At 45.1% G+C, this 22888-nt stretch overlaps 1 pseudogene across 1 annotated transcript in view; it reads left to right on the top strand.

The window, feature by feature from the left end:
• Positions 1–820: 820 nt before the first annotated feature.
• LOC144481771 (perforin-1 pseudogene) overlaps positions 821–22888 on the top strand; it is a 31768-nt pseudogene continuing 9700 nt past the window's right edge. The window contains exon 1 of the transcript XR_013495769.1: positions 821–867. The product of XR_013495769.1 is annotated as a perforin-1 pseudogene (transcript). The remainder of the gene's footprint in view (positions 868–22888) is intronic.

Below are 22888 nucleotides of genomic sequence, written 5' to 3'. Positions count from 1 at the left end.
GATATCTCCCTGAGAGAGAGAGAGAGGGGACTGAGAGACACCAGTCAGTGTACAGATATCTCCCTGAGAGAGAGAGAGGACTGAGAGACACCAGTCAGTGTACAGATATCTCCCTGAGAGAGAGAGAGGGGACTGAGAGACACCAGTCAGTGTACAGATATCTCCCTGAGAGAGAGAGAAGGATTGAGAGACACCAGTCAGTGTACAGATATCTCCCTGAGAGAGAGAGAGAGGGGACTGAGAGACACCAGTCAGTGTACAGATATCTCCCTGAGAGAGAGAGAGAGGGGAGTGGTTTGGGGTCCATTGGGATTGTGTTCAGCGGGAGTGAATGGGAAGGGGATTGGGATTGTGTACAGTGCGTGCGAACGGGAAGGGGTTTGGGATTGTGTACAGTGGGAGTGAACAGGATGGGGTTTGTGTCTATTGGGATTGTGTCCAGTGGGAGTGAACGGGAAGGGGTTTCCTTGTTTAAATCCATGTGTCCAAGATTGTCCCAATCTCCAGGTCTCTCTACGCCCTCTTGCTGTGCAGAGAAAGATTCCAATGTATCACGTGGTGGTTTATTCACCCTTTGTGACAGGGGAATGGCCATCAAACATCCCTCAGTGTGAATCACACAAACAGTTTATCTCACAACTCTACACAACACTGATGGATAATTTTCGCCGCACAATTGGCTATTTTGGTTCCCACATCAAAAACGTGGCTGGCAATTCGAAAGGGCGGTCACTGCTGCATCCTGGGATACTCAGTGGTTATAACTCGCTCTCTATGAAATACATCCTTCGCAACACAAACTTTTAGCTTCTGAACATCGGAGACTGAGACGGCGGGGAGTCGGGGAGAGCTGAACTTTCCGTGGAGGTGAGTCGCGAGATATCTCCCGGTCCAAACAGCAAAAACATGGGAAGAACTGAGAGAGAGGTTTCACTCGAAGCAATTCTTACATCAACATTCCCCACGTTAGCAAACCCTCAAAACCAGAGTCAGAACAGAGAGATCAAAATAAATGATGAGTGACAGAACAGAATAACAGATACCTGGGAGTGAGTTACAGACTGGAATCTAATCGAGGGGTTCGGGGTGGTTTATATATAGAATAACAGATACCCGGGAGTGAGTTACAGACTGGAATCTAATCGAGGTGTTCGGGGTGGTTTATATATAGAATAACAGATACCCGGGAGTGAGTTACAGACTGGAATCTAATCGAGGGGTTCGGGGTGGTTTATATATAGAATAACAGATACCCGGGAGTGAGTTACAGACTGGAATCTAATCGAGGGGTTCGGGATGGTTTATATATAGAATAACAGATACCCGGGAGTGAGTTACAGACTGGAATCTAATCGAGGGGTTCGGGGTGGTTTATATATAGAATAACAGATACCCGGGAGTGAGTTACAGACTGGAATCTAATCGAGGGGTACGGGGTGGTTTATATATAGAATAACAGATACCCGGGAGAGAGGTACAGACTGGAATCTAATCGAGGGGTTCGGGGTGGTTTATATACAGAATAACAGATACCCGGGAATGAGTTACAGACTGGAATCTAATCGAGGGGTTCGGGGTGGTTTATATATAGAATAACAGATACCCGGGAGTGAGTTACAGACTGGAATCTAATTGAGGTGTTCGGGGTGGTTTATATATAGAATAACAGATACCCGGGAGTGAGTTACAGACTGGAATCTAATCGAGGGGTTCGGGGTGGTTTATATATAGAATAACAGATACCCGGGAGTGAGTTACAGACTGGAATCTAATCGAGGGGTTCGGGGTGGTTTATATATAGAATAACAGATACCCGGGGTGAGTTACAGACTGGAATCTAATCGAGGGGTTCGGGGTGGTTTATATATAGAATAACAGATACCCGGGAGTGAGTTACAGACCGGAATCTAATCGAGGGGTTCGGGGTGGTTTATATATAGAATAACAGATACCCGGGAGTGAGTTACAGACTGGAATCTAATTGAGGTGTTCGGGGTGGTTTATATACAGAATAACAGATACCCGGGAGTGAGTTACAGACTGGAATCTAATCGAGGGGTTCGGGGTGGTTTATATATAGAATAACAGATACCCGGGAGTGAGTTACAGACTGGAATCTAATCGAGGGGTTCGGGGTGGTTTATATATAGAATAACAGATACCCGGGAGTGAGTTACAGACTGGAATCTAATTGAGGTGTTCGGGGTGGTTTATATACAGAATAACAGATACCCGGGAGTGAGTTACAGACTGGAATCGAATCGAGGGGTTCAGGGTGGTTTATATATAGAATAACAGATACCCGGGAGTGAGTTACAGACTGGAATCTAATCGAGGGGTTCGGGGTGGTTTATATATAAAATAACAGATACCCGGGAGTGAGTTACAGACTGGAATCTAATCGAGGGGTTCGGGGTGGTTTATATATAGAATAACAGATACCCGGGAGTGAGTTACAGACTGGAATCTAATTGAGGTGTTCGGGGTGGATTATATACAGAATAACAGATACCCGGGAGTGAGTTACAGACTGGAATCGAATCGAGGGGTTCGGGGTGGTTTATATATAGAATAACAGATACCCGGGAGTGAGTTACAGACTGGAATCTAATCGAGGGGTTCAGGGTGGTTTATATATAGAATAACAGATACCCGGGAGTGAGTTACAGACTGGAATCTAATCGAGGGGTTCGGGGTGGTTTATATATAGAATAACTGATACACGGGAGTGAGTTACAGACTGGAATCTAATCGAGGGATTCGGGGTGGTTTATATATAGAATAACAGATACCCGGGAGTGAGTTACAGACTGGAATCTAATCGAGCGGTTCGGGGTGGTTTATATATAGAATAACAGATACCCGGGAGTGAGTTACAGACTGGAATCTAATCGAGGGGTTCAGGGTGGTTTATATATAGAATAACAGATACCCGGGAGTGAGTGACAGACTGGAATCTAATCGAGGGGTTCGGGGTGGTTTATATATAGAATAACAGATACCCGGGAGTGAGTTACAAACTGGAATCTAATCGAGGGGTTCGGGGTGGTTTATATATAGAATAACAGATACCCGGGAGTGAGTTACAGACTGGAATCTAATCGAGGGGTTCGGGGTGGTTTATATATAGAATAACAGATACCCGGGAGTGAGTTACAGACTGGAATCTAATCGAGGGGTTCGGGGTGGTTTATATATAGAATAACAGATACCCGGGAGTGAGTTACAGACTGGAATCTAATCGAGGGGTTCGGGGTGGTTTATATATAGAATAACAGATACCCGGGAGTGAGTTACAGACTGGAATCTAATCGAGGGGTTCGGGGTGGTTTATATATAGAATAACAGATACCCGGGAGTGAGTTGCAGACTGGAATCGATTCGACGGGTTCGGGGTGGTTTATATACAGAATAACAGATCCCCGGGAGTGAGTTACAGACTGGAATCTAATCGAGGGGTTCGTGGTGGTTTATATAGAGAATAACAGATACCCGGGAGTGAGTTACAGACTGGAATCTAATCGAGGGGTTCGGGGTGGTTTATATATAGAATAACAGATACCCGGGAGTGAGTTACAGACTGGAATCTAATCGAGGGGTCCGGGGTGGTTTATATATAGAATAACAGATCCCCGGGAGTGAGTTACAGACTGGAATCTAATCGACATATTCGGGGTGGTTTATATACAGAATAACAGATCCCCGGGAGTGAATAACAGACTGGAATCTAATCGAGCGGTCCGGGGTGGTTTATATATAGAATAACAGATCCCCGGGAGTGAGTTACAGACTGGAATCTAATCGAGGGGTTCGGGGTGGTTTATATACAGAATAACAGATCCCCGGGAGTGAGTTACAGACTGGAATCTAATCGAGGGGTCCGGGGTGGTTTATATATAGAATAACAGATACCCGGGAGTGAGTTACAGACTGGAATCTAATCGAGGGGTTCGGGGTGGTTTATATACAGAATAACAGGTACCTGGGAGTGGGTTACAGAATGGGTTCCAATCGAGGGGGTCGGAGTCGTTGATATATAGAATAACAGATACCCGGGAGTGCGTTACAGACTGCAATCTAATCGAGGGAGTTACGGTGGTTTGTATATAGAATAACAGATACCCGGGAGTGAGTTACAGACTGGAATCTAATCGAGGGGTTCAGGTAGGTTTATCTGCAGAACAACAGCGACCCGGGAGTGAGTTACAGACTGGAATCTAATCGAGGGAGTTAGGGTGGTTTATATATAGAATAACAGATACCCGGGGGTGAGTTACATTGAACATAGAACATAGAACATAGAACAGTACAGCACAGAACAGGCCCTTCGGCCCACGATGTTGTGCCGAGCTTTATCTGAAACCAAGATCAAGCTATCCCACTGCCTATCTTCCTGGTGTGCTCCATGTGCCGATCCAGTAACCGCTTAAAATTCCTAAAGTGTTTGACTCCACTATCATTGCAGGCAGTCCATTCCACACCCCAACCACTCCCTGCGGAAAGAACCTACCTCTGATATCCTTCCTAGATCTCCCACCACGAACCCTATCGTTACAGACTGGAATCTAATCGAGGGTTTCGGTGTGGTTTATATATAGACTAACAGATACACAGGAGTGAGTACCAGACTGGAATCTAATCGAGGGGTTTGGGGTGGTTTATATAAAGAATAACAGATACCCGGGAGTGAGTTACGGACTGGAATTCAATCGAGTTGTTCGGGGTGGTTTATATAAAGAATAACAGACACTCGGGAGTGAGTTACAGACTGGAATTCAATCGAGTTGTTCAGGGTGGTTTATATATAGAATATCAGATGCCCAGCTGTGAGTTCCAGACTGGAATCTAACTGAGGGATTCGGGGTGGTTTATGTATAGAATAACAGATACCCGGGGGTGAGTTACAGACTGGAATCTAATCGAGGGGTTCGCGATGGTTTATACAGAGAATAACAGATACCCGGGGGTGAGTTACAGACTGGGAACGAATCGAGTGGCTCGGTTGGTTTATATGCAGAGTAACAGATAGGCGGGAGTGAGTTACAGGCTGGAATCTAATCGAGGGGTTCGGGATTGTTTATATATAGAATAACACATAACCGGGAGTGAGTTGCAGACTGGAATCAAAGCGAGGGGTTCGGAGTGGTTTATATATAGAATAACAGATACCGGGAGTGAGTTACAGACTGGAATCTAATCGAGGGGTTTGGGGTGGTTTATATAGAACATAGAACAGTACAGCACAGAACAGGCCCTTCGGTCCTCGATGTTGTGCCGAGCTTTATCTGAAACCAAGATCAAGCTATCCCACTCCCTATCTTCCTGGTGTGCTCCATGTGCCTATCCAATAACCGCTTAAATGTTCCTAAAGTGTCTGACTCCACTATCACTGCAGGCAGTCCATTCCACACCCCAACCACTCTCTGCGTAAAGAATCTACCTCTGATATGCTTCCTATATCTCCCAGCATGAACCCTATAGTTATGCCCCCTTGTAATAGCTCCATCCACCAAAGGAAATAGTCTTTGAACGTTCACTCTATCTATCCCCTTCATCATTTTATAAACCTCTAATAAGTCTCCCCTCAGCCTCCTCCAATCCAGAGAGAACAGCCCCAGCTCCCTCAACCTTTCCTCATAAGACCTACCCTCCAAACCAGGCAGCATCCTGGTAAATCTCCTCTGCACTCCTTCCAGCGCTTCCACATCCTTCTTATAGTGAGGTGACCAGAACTGCACACAATATTCCAAATGTGGTCTCACCAAGGTCCTGTCCAGTTGCAGCATAACCCCACGGCTCTTAAACTCCAACCCCCTGTTAATAAAAGCTGACACACTATAGGCCTTCTTCACAGTTCTATCCACTTGAGTGGCAACCTTTAGAGATCTGTGCATATGGACCCCAAGATCTCTCTGTTCCTCCACAGTCTTCAGAACCTTACCTTTGACCCTGTAATCCACATTTAAATTAGTCCTACCAAAATGAATCACCTCACATTTATCAGGGTGAAACTCCATTTGCCATTTTTCAGCCCAGCTTTGCATCCTATCTATGTCTCTTTGAAGCCTACAACAGCCCTCCACCTCATCCACAACTCCACCAATCTTGGTTTCATCAGCAAATTTACTGATCCACCCTTCAGCCCCCTCCTCTAGGTCATTAATAAAAATCACAAAGAGCAGAGGACCAAGCACTGATCCCTGTGGCACTCCGCTAGCAACCTGCCTCCAGTCCGAACATTTTCCATCCACCACCACCCTCTGTCATCGATCAGATAGCCAGTTACCTATCCAATCGGCCAGCTTTCCCACACCTCCTCACTTTCATCATAATATATTATATATAGAATGACAGATACCCGGAGTGAGTTACAGACTGGAATCTAATCGAGGGGTTCGGGGTGGTTTAGATACAGAATAACAGATACGCAAGAGTGAGTTACAGACTGGAATCTAATCGAGGGGTTCGTGGTGGTTTATATATAGAATAACAGATACCCGGGAGTGAGTTACAGACTGGAATCTAATCGAGGGGTTCGGGGTGGTTTATATATAGAATAACAGATACCTGGGAGTGAGTTACAGACTGGAATCTAATCGAAGGGTCCGGGGTGGTTTATATATAGAATAACAGATCCCCGGGAGTGAGTTACAGACTGGAATCGAATCGACAGGTTCGGGGTGGTTTATATACAGAATAACAGATCCCCGGGAGTGAGTTACAGACTGGAATCTAATCGAGGGGTTCGGTGTGGTTTATATATAGAATAACAGATATCCGGGGGTGAGTTACAGACTGGAATCTAATCGAGGAGTTTGGGGTGGTTTATATATAGAATAACAGATATCCGGGGGTGAGTTACAGACTGGAATCTAATCGAGGTGTTCGGTGTGGTTTATATATAGAATAACAGATACCCGGGAGTGAGTTACAGACTGGAATCTAATCGAGGGGTTCGGGGTGGTTTATACATAGAATAACAGATACCCGGGAGTGAGTTACAGACTGGAATCTAATCGAGGGGTTCGGGGTGGTTTATATACAGAATAACAGGTACCTGGGAGTGGGTTACAGAATGGGTTCCAATCGAGGGGGTCGGAGTCGTTGATATATAGAATAACAGATACCTGGGAGTGCGTTACAGACTGCAATCTAATCGAGGGAGTTACGGTGGTTTGTATATAGAATAACAGATACCCGGGAGTGAGTTACAGACTGGAATCTAATCGAGGGGTTCAGGTTGGTTTATCTGCAGAACAACAGCGACCCGGGAGTGAGTTACAGACTGGAATCTAATCGAGGGAGTTAGGGTGGTTTATATATAGAATAACAGATACCCGGGGGTGAGTTACATTGAACATAGAACATAGAACATAGAACAGTATAGCACAGAACAGGCCCTTCGGCCCACGTTGTTGTGCCGAGCTTTATCTGAAATCAAGATCAAGCTATCCCACTCCCTATCTTCCTCGTATGCTCCATGTGCCTATCCAGTAACCGCTTAAAATTCCTAAAGTGTTTGACTCCACTATCACTGCAGGCAGTCCATTCCACACCCCAACGACTCCCTGCGGAAAGAACCTACCTCTGATATCCTTCCTAGATCTCCCACCACGAATCCTATCGTTACAGACTGGAATCTAATCGAGGATTTCGGTGTGGTTTATATATAGACTAACAGATACACAGGAGTGAGTACCAGACTGGAATCTAATCGAGGGGTTCGGGGTGGTTTATATAAAGAATAACAGACACCCAGGAGTGAGTTACAGACTGGAATCTAATCGAGGGGTTCGGGGTGGTTTATATATAGAATAACAGACACCCGGGAGTGAGTTACAGACTGGAATCTAATCGAGGGGTTCAGGGTGGTTTATATATAGAATAACAGAAACCTGGGAGTGAGTTACAGACTGGAATTCAATCGAGTTGTTCGGGGTGGTTTATATATAGAATATCAGATGCCCAGCTGTGAGTTCCAGACTGGAATCTAATCGAGGGGTTCGGGGTGGTTTATGTATAGAATAACAGATACCCGGGGGTGAGTTACAGACTGGAATCTAATCGAGGGGTTCGCGATGGTTTATACAGAGAATAACAGATACCCGGGGGTGAGTTACAGACTGGGAACGAATCGAGTAGCTCGGTTGGTTTATATGCAGAGTAACAGATAGGCGGGAGTGAGTTACAGGCTGGAATCTAATCGAGGGGTTCGGCATTGTTTATATATAGAATAACAGATACCCGGGAGTGAGTTTCAGACTGGAATCTATTCAAGGGGTTCGGGGTGGTTTATATATAGAATAACACATAACCGGGAGTGAGTTGCAGACTGGAATCTAAGCGAGGGGTTCGGAGTGGTTTATATATAGAATAACAGATACCCGGGAGTGAGTTACAGACTGGAATCTAATCGAGGTGTTCGGAGTTGTTTATATATAGAATAACAGATACCCGGGAGTGAGTTACAGACTGGAATCTAATCGAGGGGTTTGGGGTGGTTTATATAGAACATAGAACAGTACAGCACAGAACAGGCCCTTCGGTCCTCGATGTTGTGCCGAGCTTTATCTGAAACCAAGATCAAGCTATCCCACTCCCTATCTTCCTGGTGTGCTCCATGTGCCTATCCAATAACCGCTTAAATGTTCCTAAAGTGTCTGACTCCACTATCACTGCAGGCAGTCCATTCCACACCCCAACCACTCTCTGCGTAAAGAACCTACCTCTGATATCCTTCCTATATCTCCCAGCATGAACCCAAGAGTTATGCCCCCTTGTAATAGCTCCATCCACCACAGGAAATAGTCTTTGAACGTTCACTCTATCTATCCCCTTCATCATTTTATAAACCTCTAATAAGTCTCCCCTCAGCCTCCTCCGCTCCAGAGAGAACAGCCCCAGCTCCCTCAACCTTTCCTCATAAGAACTACCCTCCAAACCAGGCAGCATCCTGGTAAATCTCCTCTGCACTCTTTCCAGCGCTTCCACATCCTTCTTATTGTGAGGTGACCAGAACTGCACACAATATTCCAAATGTGGTCTCACCAAGGTCCTGTCCAGTTGCAGCATAACCCCACGGCTCTTAAACTCCAACCCCCTGTTAATAAAAGCTGACACACTATAGGCCTTCTTCACAGCTCTATCCACTTGAGTGGCAACCTTTAGAGCTCTGTGGATATGGACCCCAAGATCTCTCTGTTCCTCCACAGTCTTCAGAACCTTACCTTTGGCCCTGTAATCCACATTTAAATTAGTCCTACCAAAATGAATCACCTCACATTTATCAGGGTGAAACTCCATTTGCCATTTTTCAGCCCAGCTTTGCATCCTATCTATGTCTCTTTGAAGCCTACAACAGCCCTCCACCTCATCCACAACTCCACCAATCTTGGTTTCATCAGCAAATTTACTGATCCACCCTTCAGCCCCCTCTTCTCGGTCATTAATAAAAATCACAAAGAGCAGAGGACCAAGCACTGATCCCTGTGGCACTCCGCTAGCAACCTGCCTCCAGTCCGAACATTTTCCATCCACCACCACCCTCTGTCATCGATCAGATAGCCAGTTACCTATCTAATCGGCCAGCTTTCCCGCACCTCCTCACTTTCATCATAATATATTATATATAGAATAACAGACACCCGGGAGTGAGTTACAGACTGGAATCTAATCGAGGGGTTTGGTGTGGTTTATGTATAGAATAACAGACACCCGGGAGTGAGTTACAGACTGGAATCTAATCGAGGGGTTCGGGGTGGTTTATGTATAATATAACAGATACCCAGGAGTGAGTTACAGACTGGAATCTAATCGAGGTGTTTGTTGTGGTTTATATATAGAATAACAGATACCCGGGAGTTAATTACAGACTGGAATTTAATCGAGTGGTTCGAGGTGGTTTATATATGGAATAACAGATACCCGGGAGTGAGTTACAGACTGGAATCTAATCGAGGGGTTCGGGGTGGTTTATATACAGAATAACAGATACCCGGGAGTGAGTTACAGACTGGAATCTAATCGAGGGGTTCGTGGTGGTTTATATATAGAACAGATACCCGGGAGTGAGTTACAGACTGGAATCTAATCGAGGGGTCCGGGGTGGTTTATATATAGAATAACAGATACCCGGGAGTGAGTTTCAGACTGGAATCTAATCGAGGGGTTCGGGGTGGTTTATATACAGAATAACATATCCCCGGGAGTGAGTTACAGACTGGAATCTAGTCGAGGGGTTCGGTGTGGTTTATATATAGAATAACAGATATCCGGGGGTGAGTTACATACTGGAATCTAATCGAGGAGTTCGGGGTGGTTTATATATAGAATAACAGATATCCGGGGGTGAGTTACATACTGGAATCTAATCGAGGTGTTCGGTGTGGTTTATATATAGAATAACAGAAACCCGGGAGTGAGTTACAGACTGGAATCTAATCGAGGGAGTTCGGGGTGGTTTATAGATAGAATAACAGATACCCGGGGGTGAGTTACATTGAACATAGAACATAGAACAGTACAGCACAGAACAGGCCCTTCGGCCCACGATGTTGTGCCGAGCTTTATCTGAAACCAAGATCAAGCTATCCCACTCCCTACCTTCCTGGTATGCTCCATGTGCCTATCCAGTAACCACTTGAAATTCCTAAAGTGTTTGACTCCACTATCACTGCAGGCAGTCCATTCCACACCCCAACCACTCCCTGCGGAAAGAACCTACCTCTGATATCCTTCCTATATCTCCCACCACGAACCCTATCGTTACAGATTGGAATCTAATAGAGGGGTTCGGTGTGGTTTATATATAGAATAACAGATACCCGGGAGTGAGTTACAGACTGGAATCTAATCGAGGGTTTCGGTGTGGTTTATATATAGAATAACAGATACCCGGGAGTGAGTTACAGACTGGAATCTAATCGAGGGGTTCGGGGTGGTTTATATAAAGAATAACAGATACCCGGGAGTGAGTTACAGACTGGAATCTAATCAAAGGGTCCAGAACTGGAATCTAATCAAAGTGACCAGAACTGCACACAATATTCCAAATGTGGTCTCACCAAGGTCCTGTACAGTTGCAGCATAACCCCACGGCTCTTAAACTCCAACCCCCTGTTAATAAAAGCTAACACACTTTTGACCTTCTTCACAGCTCTATCCACTTGAGTGGCAACCTTTAGAGATCTGTGGATATGGACCCCAAGATCTCTCTGTTCCTCCACAGTCTTCAGAACCCTACCTTTGACCCTGTAATCCACATTTAAATTAGTCCTGCCAAAATGAATCACCGCACATTTATCAGGGTTAAACTCCATTTGCCATTTTTCAGCCTAGCTTTGCATCCTATCTATGTCTCTTTGCAGCCTACAACAGCCCTCCACCTCATCCACTACTCCACCAATCTTGGTGTCATCAGCAAATTTACTGATCCACCCTTCAGCCCCCTCCTCTAAGTCATGAATAAAAATCACAAAGAGCAGAGGACCAAGCACCGATCCCTGCGGCACTCCGCTAGCAACCTGCCTCCAGTCCGATAATTTTTCCATCCACCACAACCCTCTGTCTTCGATCAGATAGCCAGTTACCTATCCAATCGGCCAACTTTCCCGCCATCCTACACCTCCTTACTTTCATCATAATATATTATACATTATATGAATATATTATATATAGAATGACAGATACCCGGGAGTGAGTTACAGACTGGAATCTAATCGAGGGGTTCGTGGTGGTTTATATATAGAATAACAGATACCCGGGAGTGAGTTACAGACTGGAATCTAATCGAGGGGTTCGGGGTGGTTTATATATAGAATAACAGATACCCGGGAGTGAGTTACAGACTGGAATCTAATCGAGGGGTTCAGGGTGGTTTTTATATAGAATAACAGATACCCGGGAGTGAGTTACAGACTGGAATCTAATCGAGGGGTTCGGGGTTGCTTATATATAGAATAACAGATAGCCGGGAGTGAGTTACAGACTGGAATCTAATCGAGGGGTTCGGGGTGGTTTATATATAGAATAACAGATACCCGGGAGTGAGTTACAGACTGGAATCTAATCGAGGGGTTTGGGGAGATTTATGTATCGAATAACTGATACCTGGGAGTGAGTTACAGACTGGAATCTAATCGAGGGGGTCGGGGAGGTTCACATATAGAATAACAGATACCCGGGAGTGAGTTACAGACTGGAATCTAATCGAGGGGTTCGGGGTGGTTTATATATAGAATAACAGATACCCGGGAGTGAGTTACAGACTGGAATCTAATCGAGGGGTTCGGTGTGGTTTATGTATAGAATACCAGATACCCGGGAGTGAGTGACAGACTGGAATCTAATCGAGGGGTTCGGGGTGGTTATATATAGAATAACAGATTCCCGGGTGTGAGTGAACAGACTGGAATCTAATCGAGGTGTTCAGGGTGGTTTATATATAGAATAACAGATACCCGGGAGTGAGTTACAGACTGGAATCTAATCGAGGGGTTCGGGGTGGTTTATATACAGAATAACAGATACCCGGGAGTGAGTTACAGACTGGAATCTAATCGAGGTGTTCGGAGTTGTTTATATATAGAATAACAGATACCCGGGAGTGAGTTACAGACTGGAATCTAATCGAGGGGTTCGGGGTGGTTGATATACAGAATAACAGATACCTGGGAGTGAGTTACTGACTGGAATCTAATCGAGGGGTTCAGGGTGGTTTATGTATAGAATAACAGATACCCGGGAGTGAGTAACAGACTGGAATCTAATCGAGGGGTTCGGGGTGGTGTATACATAGAATAACAGATACCCGGGAGTGAGTTACAGACTGGAATCTAATCGAGGGGTTCGGGGTGGTTGATATACAGAATAACAGATACCTGGGAGTGAGTTACAGACTGGAATCTAATCGAGGGGTTCAGGGTGGTTTATGTATAGAATAACAGATACCCGGGAGTGAGTTACAGACTGGAATCTAATCGAGGGGTTCGGGGTGGTTTATATATAGAATAACAGATACCCAGGAGTGAGTTACAGACTGGAATCTAATCGAGGGGTTCGGGGTGGTTTATATATAGAATAACAGATACCCGGGAGTGAGTTACAGACTGGAATCTAATCGAGGGGTTCGGGGTGGTTTATATATAGAATAACAGATACCCGGGAGTGAGTTACAGACTGGAATCTAATCGGGCGGTTCGGGGTGGTTTATATATAGAATAACAGATACCCGGGAGTGAGTGACAGCCTGGAATCTAATCGAGAGGTTTGGGGTGGTTTATATATAGAATAACAGATACCCGGGAGTGAGTTACAGACTGGAATCTAATCGAGGGGTTCGGGGTGGCTTATATATAGAATAACAGATACCCGGGAGTGAGTTACAGACTGGAATCTAATCGAGGGGTTCGGGGTGGTTTATATATAGAATAACAGATACCCAGGAGTGAGTTACAGACTGGAATCTAATCGAGGGGTTCGGGGTGGTTTATATATAGAATAACAGATACCCGGGAGTGAGTTACAGACTGGAATCTAATCGAGGGGTTCGGGGTGGTTTATATATAGAATAACAGATACCCGGGAGTGAGTTACAGACTGGAATCTAATCGGGCGGTTCGGGGTGGTTTATATATAGAATAACAGATACCCGGGAGTGAGTGACAGCCTGGAATCTAATCGAGAGGTTTGGGGTGGTTTATATATAGAATAACAGATACCCGGGAGTGAGTTACAGACTGGAATCTAATCGAGGGGTTCGGGGTGGCTTATATATAGAATAACAGATACCCGGGAGTGAGTTACAGACTGGAATCTAATCGAGGGGGTCGGGGAGGTTCACATATAGAATAACAGATACCCGGGAGTGAGTTACAGACTGGAATCTAATCGAGGGGTTCGGGGTGGTTTATATATAGAATAACAGATACCCGGGAGTGAGTTACGGACTGGAATCTAATCGAGGTGTTCAGGGTGGTTTATATATAGAATAACAGATACCCGGGAGTGAGTTACAGACTGGAATCTAATCGAGGGGTTCGGGGTGGTTTATATACAGAATAACAGATACCCGGGAGTGAGTTACAGACTGGAATCTAATCGAGGTGTTCGGAGTTGTTTATATATAGAATAACAGATACCCGGGAGTGAGTTACAGACTGGAATCTAATCGAGGGGTTTGGGGTGGTTTATATAGAACATAGAACAGTACAGCACAGAACAGGCCCTTCGGTCCTCGATGTTGTGCCGAGCTTTATCTGAAACCAAGATCAAGCTATCCCACTCCCTATCTTCCTGGTGTGCTCCATGTGCCTATCCAATAACCGCTTAAATGTTCCTAAAGTGTCTGACTCCATTATCACTGCAGGCAGTCCATTCCACACCCCTCCCACTCTCTGCGTAAAGAACCTACCTCTGATATCCGTCCTTTATCTCCCACCTTGAACCCTATAGTTCTGCCCCCTTGTAATAGCTCCATCCACCCGAGGAAATAGTCTTTGAACGTTCACTCTATCTATCCCCTTCATCATTTTATAAACCTCTATTAAGTCTCCTCTCAGACTCCTCCACTCCAGAGAGAACAGCCCTAGCTCCCTCAACCTTTCCTCATAAGAACTACCCTCCAAACCAGGCAGAATCCTGGTAAACCTCCTCTGCACTCTTTCCAGCGCTTCCACATCCTTCTTATAGTGAGGTGACCAGAACTGCACACAATATTCCAAATGTGGTCTCACCAAGGTCCTGTACAGTTGCAGCATAACCCCACGGCTCTTAAACTCCAACCCCCTGTTAATAAAAGCTAACACACTTTTGACCTTCTTCACAGCTCTATCCACTTGAGTGGCAACCTTTAGAGATCTGTGGATATGGACCCCAAGATCTCTCTGTTCCTCCACAGTCTTCAGAACCCTACCTTTGACCCTGTAATCCACATTTAAATTAGTCCTGCCAAAATGAATCACCGCACATTTATCAGGGTTAAACTCCATTTGCCATTTTTCAGCCTAGCTTTGCATCCTATCTATGTCTCTTTGCAGCCTACAACAGCCCTCCACCTCATCCACTACTCCACCAATCTTGGTGTCATCAGCAAATTTACTGATCCACCCTTCAGCCCCCTCCTCTAAGTCATGAATAAAAATCACAAAGAGCAGAGGACCAAGCACCGATCCCTGCGGCACTCCGCTAGCAACCTGCCTCCAGTCCGATAATTTTTCCATCCACCACAACCCTCTGTCTTCGATCAGATAGCCAGTTACCTATCCAATCGGCCAACTTTCCCGCCATCCTACACCTCCTTACTTTCATCATAATATATTATACATTATATGAATATATTATATATAGAATGACAGATACCCGGGAGTGAGTTACAGACTGGAATCTAATCGAGGGGTTCGTGGTGGTTTATATATAGAATAACAGATACCCGGGAGTGAGTTACAGACTGGAATCTAATCGAGGGGTTCGGGGTGGTTTATATATAGAATAACAGATACCCGGGAGTGAGTTACAGACTGGAATCTAATCGAGGGGTTCAGGGTGGTTTTTATATAGAATAACAGATACCCGGGAGTGAGTTACAGACTGGAATCTAATCGAGGGGTTCGGGGTTGCTTATATATAGAATAACAGATAGCCGGGAGTGAGTTACAGACTGGAATCTAATCGAGGGGTTCGGGGTGGTTTATATATAGAATAACAGATACCCGGGAGTGAGTTACAGACTGGAATCTAATCGAGGGGTTTGGGGAGATTTATGTATCGAATAACTGATACCTGGGAGTGAGTTACAGACTGGAATCTAATCGAGGGGGTCGGGGAGGTTCACATATAGAATAACAGATACCCGGGAGTGAGTTACAGACTGGAATCTAATCGAGGGGTTCGGGGTGGTTTATAGATAGAATAACAGATACCCGGGAGTGAGTTACAGACTGGAATCTAATCGAGGGGTTCGGGGTGGTTTATATATAGAATAACAGATACCCGGGAGTGAGTTACAGACTGGAATCTAATCGAGGGGTTCGGTGTGGTTTATGTATAGAATACCAGATACCCGGGAGTGAGTGACAGACTGGAATCTAATCGAGGGGTTCGGGGTGGTTATATATAGAATAACAGATTCCCGGGTGTGAGTGAACAGACTGGAATCTAATCGAGGTGTTCAGGGTGGTTTATATATAGAATAACAGATACCCGGGAGTGAGTTACAGACTGGAATCTAATCGAGGGGTTCGGGGTGGTTTATATACAGAATAACAGATACCCGGGAGTGAGTTACAGACTGGAATCTAATCGAGGTGTTCGGAGTTGTTTATATATAGAATAACAGATACCCGGGAGTGAGTTACAGACTGGAATCTAATCGAGGGGTTCGGGGTGGTTGATATACAGAATAACAGATACCTGGGAGTGAGTTACTGACTGGAATCTAATCGAGGGGTTCAGGGTGGTTTATGTATAGAATAACAGATACCCGGGAGTGAGTAACAGACTGGAATCTAATCGAGGGGTTCGGGGTGGTGTATACATAGAATAACAGATACCCGGGAGTGAGTTACAGACTGGAATCTAATCGAGGGGTTCGGGGTGGTTGATATACAGAATAACAGATACCTGGGAGTGAGTTACAGACTGGAATCTAATCGAGCGGTTCAGGGTGGTTTATGTATAGAATAACAGATACCCGGGAGTGAGTTACAGACTGGAATCTAATCGAGGGGTTCGGGGTGGTTTATATATAGAATAACAGATACCCAGGAGTGAGTTACAGACTGGAATCTAATCGAGGGGTTCGGGGTGGTTTATATATAGAATAACAGATACCCGGGAGTGAGTTACAGACTGGAATCTAATCGAGGGGTTCGGGGTGGTTTATATATAGAATAACAGATACCCGGGAGTGAGTTACAGACTGGAATCTAATCGGGCGGTTCGGGGTGGTTTATATATAGAATAACAGATACCCGGGAGTGAGTGACAGCCTGGAATCTAATCGAGAGGTTTGGGGTGGTTTATATATAGAATAACAGATACCCGGGAGTGAGTTACAGACTGGAATCTAATCGAGGGGTTCGGGGTGGCTTATATATAGAATAACAGATACCCGGGAGTGAGTTACAGACTGGAATCTAATCGAGGGGTTCGGGGTGGTTTATATATAGAATAACAGATACCCAGGAGTGAGTTACAGACTGGAATCTAATCGAGGGGTTCGGGGTGGTTTATATATAGAATAACAGATACCCGGGAGTGAGTTACAGACTGGAATCTAATCGAGGGGTTCGGGGTGGTTTATATATAGAATAACAGATACCCGGGAGTGAGTTACAGACTGGAATCTAATCGGGCGGTTCGGGGTGGTTTATATATAGAATAACAGATACCCGGGAGTGAGTGACAGCCTGGAATCTAATCGAGAGGTTTGGGGTGGTTTATATATAGAATAACAGATACCCGGGAGTGAGTTACAGACTGGAATCTAATCGAGGGGTTCGGGGTGGCTTATATATAGAATAACAGATACCCGGGAGTGAGTTACAGACTGGAATCTAATCGAGGGGGTCGGGGAGGTTCACATATAGAATAACAGATACCCGGGAGTGAGTTACAGACTGGAATCTAATCGAGGGGTTCGGGGTGGTTTATATATAGAATAACAGATACCCGGGAGTGAGTTACGGACTGGAATCTAATCGAGGTGTTCAGGGTGGTTTATATATAGAATAACAGATACCCGGGAGTGAGTTACAGACTGGAATCTAATCGAGGGGTTCGGGGTGGTTTATATACAGAATAACAGATACCCGGGAGTGAGTTACAGACTGGAATCTAATCGAGGTGTTCGGAGTTGTTTATATATAGAATAACAGATACCCGGGAGTGAGTTACAGACTGGAATCTAATCGAGGGGTTTGGGGTGGTTTATATAGAACATAGAACAGTACAGCACAGAACAGGCCCTTCGGTCCTCGATGTTGTGCCGAGCTTTATCTGAAACCAAGATCAAGCTATCCCACTCCCTATCTTCCTGGTGTGCTCCATGTGCCTATCCAATAACCGCTTAAATGTTCCTAAAGTGTCTGACTCCATTATCACTGCAGGCAGTCCATTCCACACCCCTCCCACTCTCTGCGTAAAGAACCTACCTCTGATATCCGTCCTTTATCTCCCACCTTGAACCCTATAGTTCTGCCCCCTTGTAATAGCTCCATCCACCCGAGGAAATAGTCTTTGAACGTTCACTCTATCTATCCCCTTCATCATTTTATAAACCTCTATTAAGTCTCCTCTCAGACTCCTCCACTCCAGAGAGAACAGCCCTAGCTCCCTCAACCTTTCCTCATAAGAACTACCCTCCAAACCAGGCAGAATCCTGGTAAACCTCCTCTGCACTCTTTCCAGCGCTTCCACATCCTTCTTATAGTGAGGTGACCAGAACTGCACACAATATTCCAAATGTGGTCTCACCAAGGTCCTGTACAGTTGCAGCATAACCCCACGGCTCTTAAACTCCAACCCCCTGTTAATAAAAGCTAACACACTTTTGACCTTCTTCACAGCTCTATCCACTTGAGTGGCAACCTTTAGAGATCTGTGGATATGGACCCCAAGATCTCTCTGTTCCTCCACAGTCTTCAGAACCCTACCTTTGACCCTGTAATCCACATTTAAATTAGTCCTGCCAAAATGAATCACCGCACATTTATCAGGGTTAAACTCCATTTGCCATTTTTCAGCCTAGCTTTGCATCCTATCTATGTCTCTTTGCAGCCTACAACAGCCCTCCACCTCATCCACTACTCCACCAATCTTGGTGTCATCAGCAAATTTACTGATCCACCCTTCAGCCCCCTCCTCTAAGTCATGAATAAAAATCACAAAGAGCAGAGGACCAAGCACCGATCCCTGCGGCACTCCGCTAGCAACCTGCCTCCAGTCCGATAATTTTTCCATCCACCACAACCCTCTGTCTTCGATCAGATAGCCAGTTACCTATCCAATCGGCCAACTTTCCCGCCATCCTACACCTCCTTACTTTCATCATAATATATTATACATTATATGAATATATTATATATAGAATGACAGATACCCGGGAGTGAGTTACAGACTGGAATCTAATCGAGGGGTTCGTGGTGGTTTATATATAGAATAACAGATACCCGGGAGTGAGTTACAGACTGGAATCTAATCGAGGGGTTCGGGGTGGTTTATATATAGAATAACAGATACCCGGGAGTGAGTTACAGACTGGAATCTAATCGAGGGGTTCAGGGTGGTTTTTATATAGAATAACAGATACCCGGGAGTGAGTTACAGACTGGAATCTAATCGAGGGGTTCGGGGTTGCTTATATATAGAATAACAGATAGCCGGGAGTGAGTTACAGACTGGAATCTAATCGAGGGGTTCGGGGTGGTTTATATTTCAAGTGACAGATTCCCGGGAGTGAGTTACAGACTGGAATTTAATTGAGGGGTTCGGGGTGGTTTTTATATAGAATAACAGATACCCAGGAGTGAGTTACAGACTGGAATCTAATCGAGGGGTTTGGGGAGATTTATGTATCGAATAACTGATACCTGGGAGTGAGTTACAGACTGGAATCTAATCGAGGGGGTCGGGGAGGTTCACATATAGAATAACAGATACCCGGGAGTGAGTTACAGACTGGAATCTAATCGAGGGGTTCGGGGTGGTTTATATATAGAATAACAGATACCCGGGAGTGAGTTACAGACTGGAATCTAATCGAGGGGTTCGGTGTGGTTTATGTATAGAATACCAGATACCCGGGAGTGAGTGACAGACTGGAATCTAATCGAGGGGTTCGGGGTGGTTATATATAGAATAACAGATTCCCGGGTGTGAGTGAACAGACTGGAATCTAATCGAGCGGTTCGGGGTGGTTTATACTTCGAGTGACAGATTCCCGGGAGTGAGTTACAGACTGGAATCTAATCGAGGGGTTCGGGGTGGTTTATATGCAGAATAACAGAAACCCGGGAGTGAATTACAGACTGGAATCTAATTGAGGGGTTCGGGGTGGTTTATATATAGAATAACAGATACCCGGGAGTGAGTTACGGACTGGAATCTAATCGAGGTGTTCGGGGTGGTCGATATATAGAATAACAGATACCCGGGTGTGAGTTCCAGATTGGAATCTAATCGAGGGGTTCGGGGTGGTTTATATACAGAATAACAGATACCCAGGAGTGAGTTACAGACTGGAATCTAACCGAGGGGTTCGGGGTGGTTTATAAAGTGAATTACAGATACCCGGGAGTGAGTTACAGACTGGAATCTAATCGAGGGGTTCATGGTGGTTTATATATAGAATAACAGACACCCGGGAGTGAGTTACAGACTGGAATCGAATCGAGGGGTTCAGGGTGGTTTACATATAGAATAACAGATACCCGGGAGTGTGTTACAGACTGGAATCTAATCGAGGGGTTCGGGGTGGTTTATATATAGAATAACAGATATCCGGGCGTGAGTGACAGACTGGATTCTAATCGAGGGGCTCGCGTTGGTTTATATTTCGAATAACAGACTCCCGGGAGTGAGTTACAGACTGGAATCTAATCGAGGTGTTTGGGGTGGTTTATATATAGAATAACAGCTCCCCGGGGAGCGAGTTACAGACTGAAATCTAATCGAGGTATTTGGGGTGGTTTAGATCTCGAATACCAGATACCCGGGAGTGAGTTACAGACTGGAATCTAATCGAGGGGTTCGGGGTGGTTTATATATAGAATAACAGATTCCCGGGAGTGAGTTACAGACTGGAATCTAATCGAGGGGTTCGCGTTGGTTTATATTTCGAATAACAGACTCCCGGGAGTGAGTTACAGACTGGAATCTAATCGAGAGGTTCGGGGTGGTTTATATATAGAATCACAGATACCCGGGGGTGAGTTACAGACTGGAATCTAATCGAGGGGTTCGGGGTGGTTTTTATATAGAATAACAGATACCCGGGAGTGAGTTACAGACTGGAATCTAACCGAGGGGTTCGGGGTGGTTTATATATAGAATAACAGATTCCCGGGAGTGAGTTTCAGACTGGAATCGATTCGAGGGGTTCGGGGTGGTTTATACATAGAATAACAGATACCCGGGAGTGAGGTACAGACTGGAATCTAATCAAGGGGTTTGGGGTGGTTTATATATAGAATAACAGCTACCCGGGAGTGAGTTACAGACTGGAATTTAATCGAGGTGTTCGAGATGGTTTATATATAGAATAACAGATACCCGGGAGAGAGTTACAGACTGGAATCTAACCGAGGGGTTCGGGGTGGTTTATATATAGAATTACAGATACCCGGGAGTGAGTTTCAGACTGGCATCGAATCGAGGGGTTCAGGGTGTTTTATAAAGAGAATAACAGATACCCGGGAGTGAATTACAGACTGGAATCTAATCGAGGAGTTCGGGGTGGTTTATATAGAGAATAACAGATACCCAGGAGTAAGTTACAGACTGGAATCTAACCGAGGGGTTCGGGGTGGTTTATTTATACAATAACAGATACCCGGGAGTGAGTTACAGACTGGAATCTAATCGAGGTGTTCGGGGTGGTTTATATATAGAATATCAGATTCCCGGTCGTGAGTTACAGACACGAATCTAAACGAGGGGTTCGGGGTGGTTTATATATAGAATAACAGATACCCGGGAGTGAGTTACAGACTGGAATCTAATCGAGGGGATCTGGGTGGTTTATATATAGAATAACAGATTCCCGGGACTGAGTTACAGACTGGAATCTAATCGAGGGGTTCGGGGTGGTTTATATATGGAATAACAGATACCCGGGAGTGAGTTACAGACTGGAATCTAATCGAGTGGTTCGGGGTGGTTTATATACAGAATAACAGATACCCGGGAGTGAGTTACAGACTGGAATCTAATCGAGGGGTTCGGGGTGGTTTATATATAGAATAACAGAAACCCGGGAGTGAATTACAGACTGGAATCTATTTGAGGGGTTCGGGGTGGTTTATATATAGAATAACAGAGACCCGGGAGTGAGTTACAGACTGGAATCTAATCGAGGTGTTCGGGGTGGTTTATATATAGAATAACAGATACCCGGGAGTGAGTTACAGACTGGAATCTAATCGAGGGGTTCGGGGTGGTTTATATATGGAATAACAGATACCCGGGTGTGAGTTACAGACTGGAATCTAATCGAGGGGTTCGGGGTGGTTTATAAAGAGAATAACAGATACCCAGGAATGAGTTACAGACTGGAATCTAATCGAGGGGTTCAGGGTGGTTTATATATAGAATAACAGATTCCCGGGACTGAGTTACAGACTGGAATCTAATCGAGGGGTTCGGGGTGGTTTATATATGGAATAACAGATACCCGGGAGTGAGTTACAGACTGGAATCTAATCGAGTGGTTCGGGGTGGTTTATATACAGAATAACAGATACCCGGGAGTGAGTTACAGACTGGAATCTAATCGAGGGGTTCGGGGTCACTTATACATAGAATAACAGAAACCCGGGAGTGAATTACAGACTGGAATCTATTTGAGGGGTTCGGGGTGGTTTATATATAGAATAACAGAGACCCGGGAGTGAGTTACAGACTGGAATCTAATCGAGGTGTTCGGGGTGGTTTATATATAGAATAACAGATACCCGGGAGTGAGTTACAGACTGGAATCTAATCGAGGGGTTCGGGATGGTTTATATATAGAATAACAGATACCCGGGAGTGAGTTACAGACTGGAATCTAATCGAGGGGTTCGGGGTGGTTTATATATGGAATAACAGATACCCGGGTGTGAGTTACAGACTGGAATCTAATCGAGGGGTTCGGGGTGGTTTATAAAGAGAATAACAGATACCCAGGAATGAG

This window comes from Mustelus asterias, chromosome 32 (genome assembly GCF_964213995.1).
Source record: "Mustelus asterias chromosome 32, sMusAst1.hap1.1, whole genome shotgun sequence".
NCBI lineage: Eukaryota > Metazoa > Chordata > Chondrichthyes > Carcharhiniformes > Triakidae > Mustelus > Mustelus asterias.
This window is presented reverse-complemented; position numbering and strand designations above follow the sequence as displayed.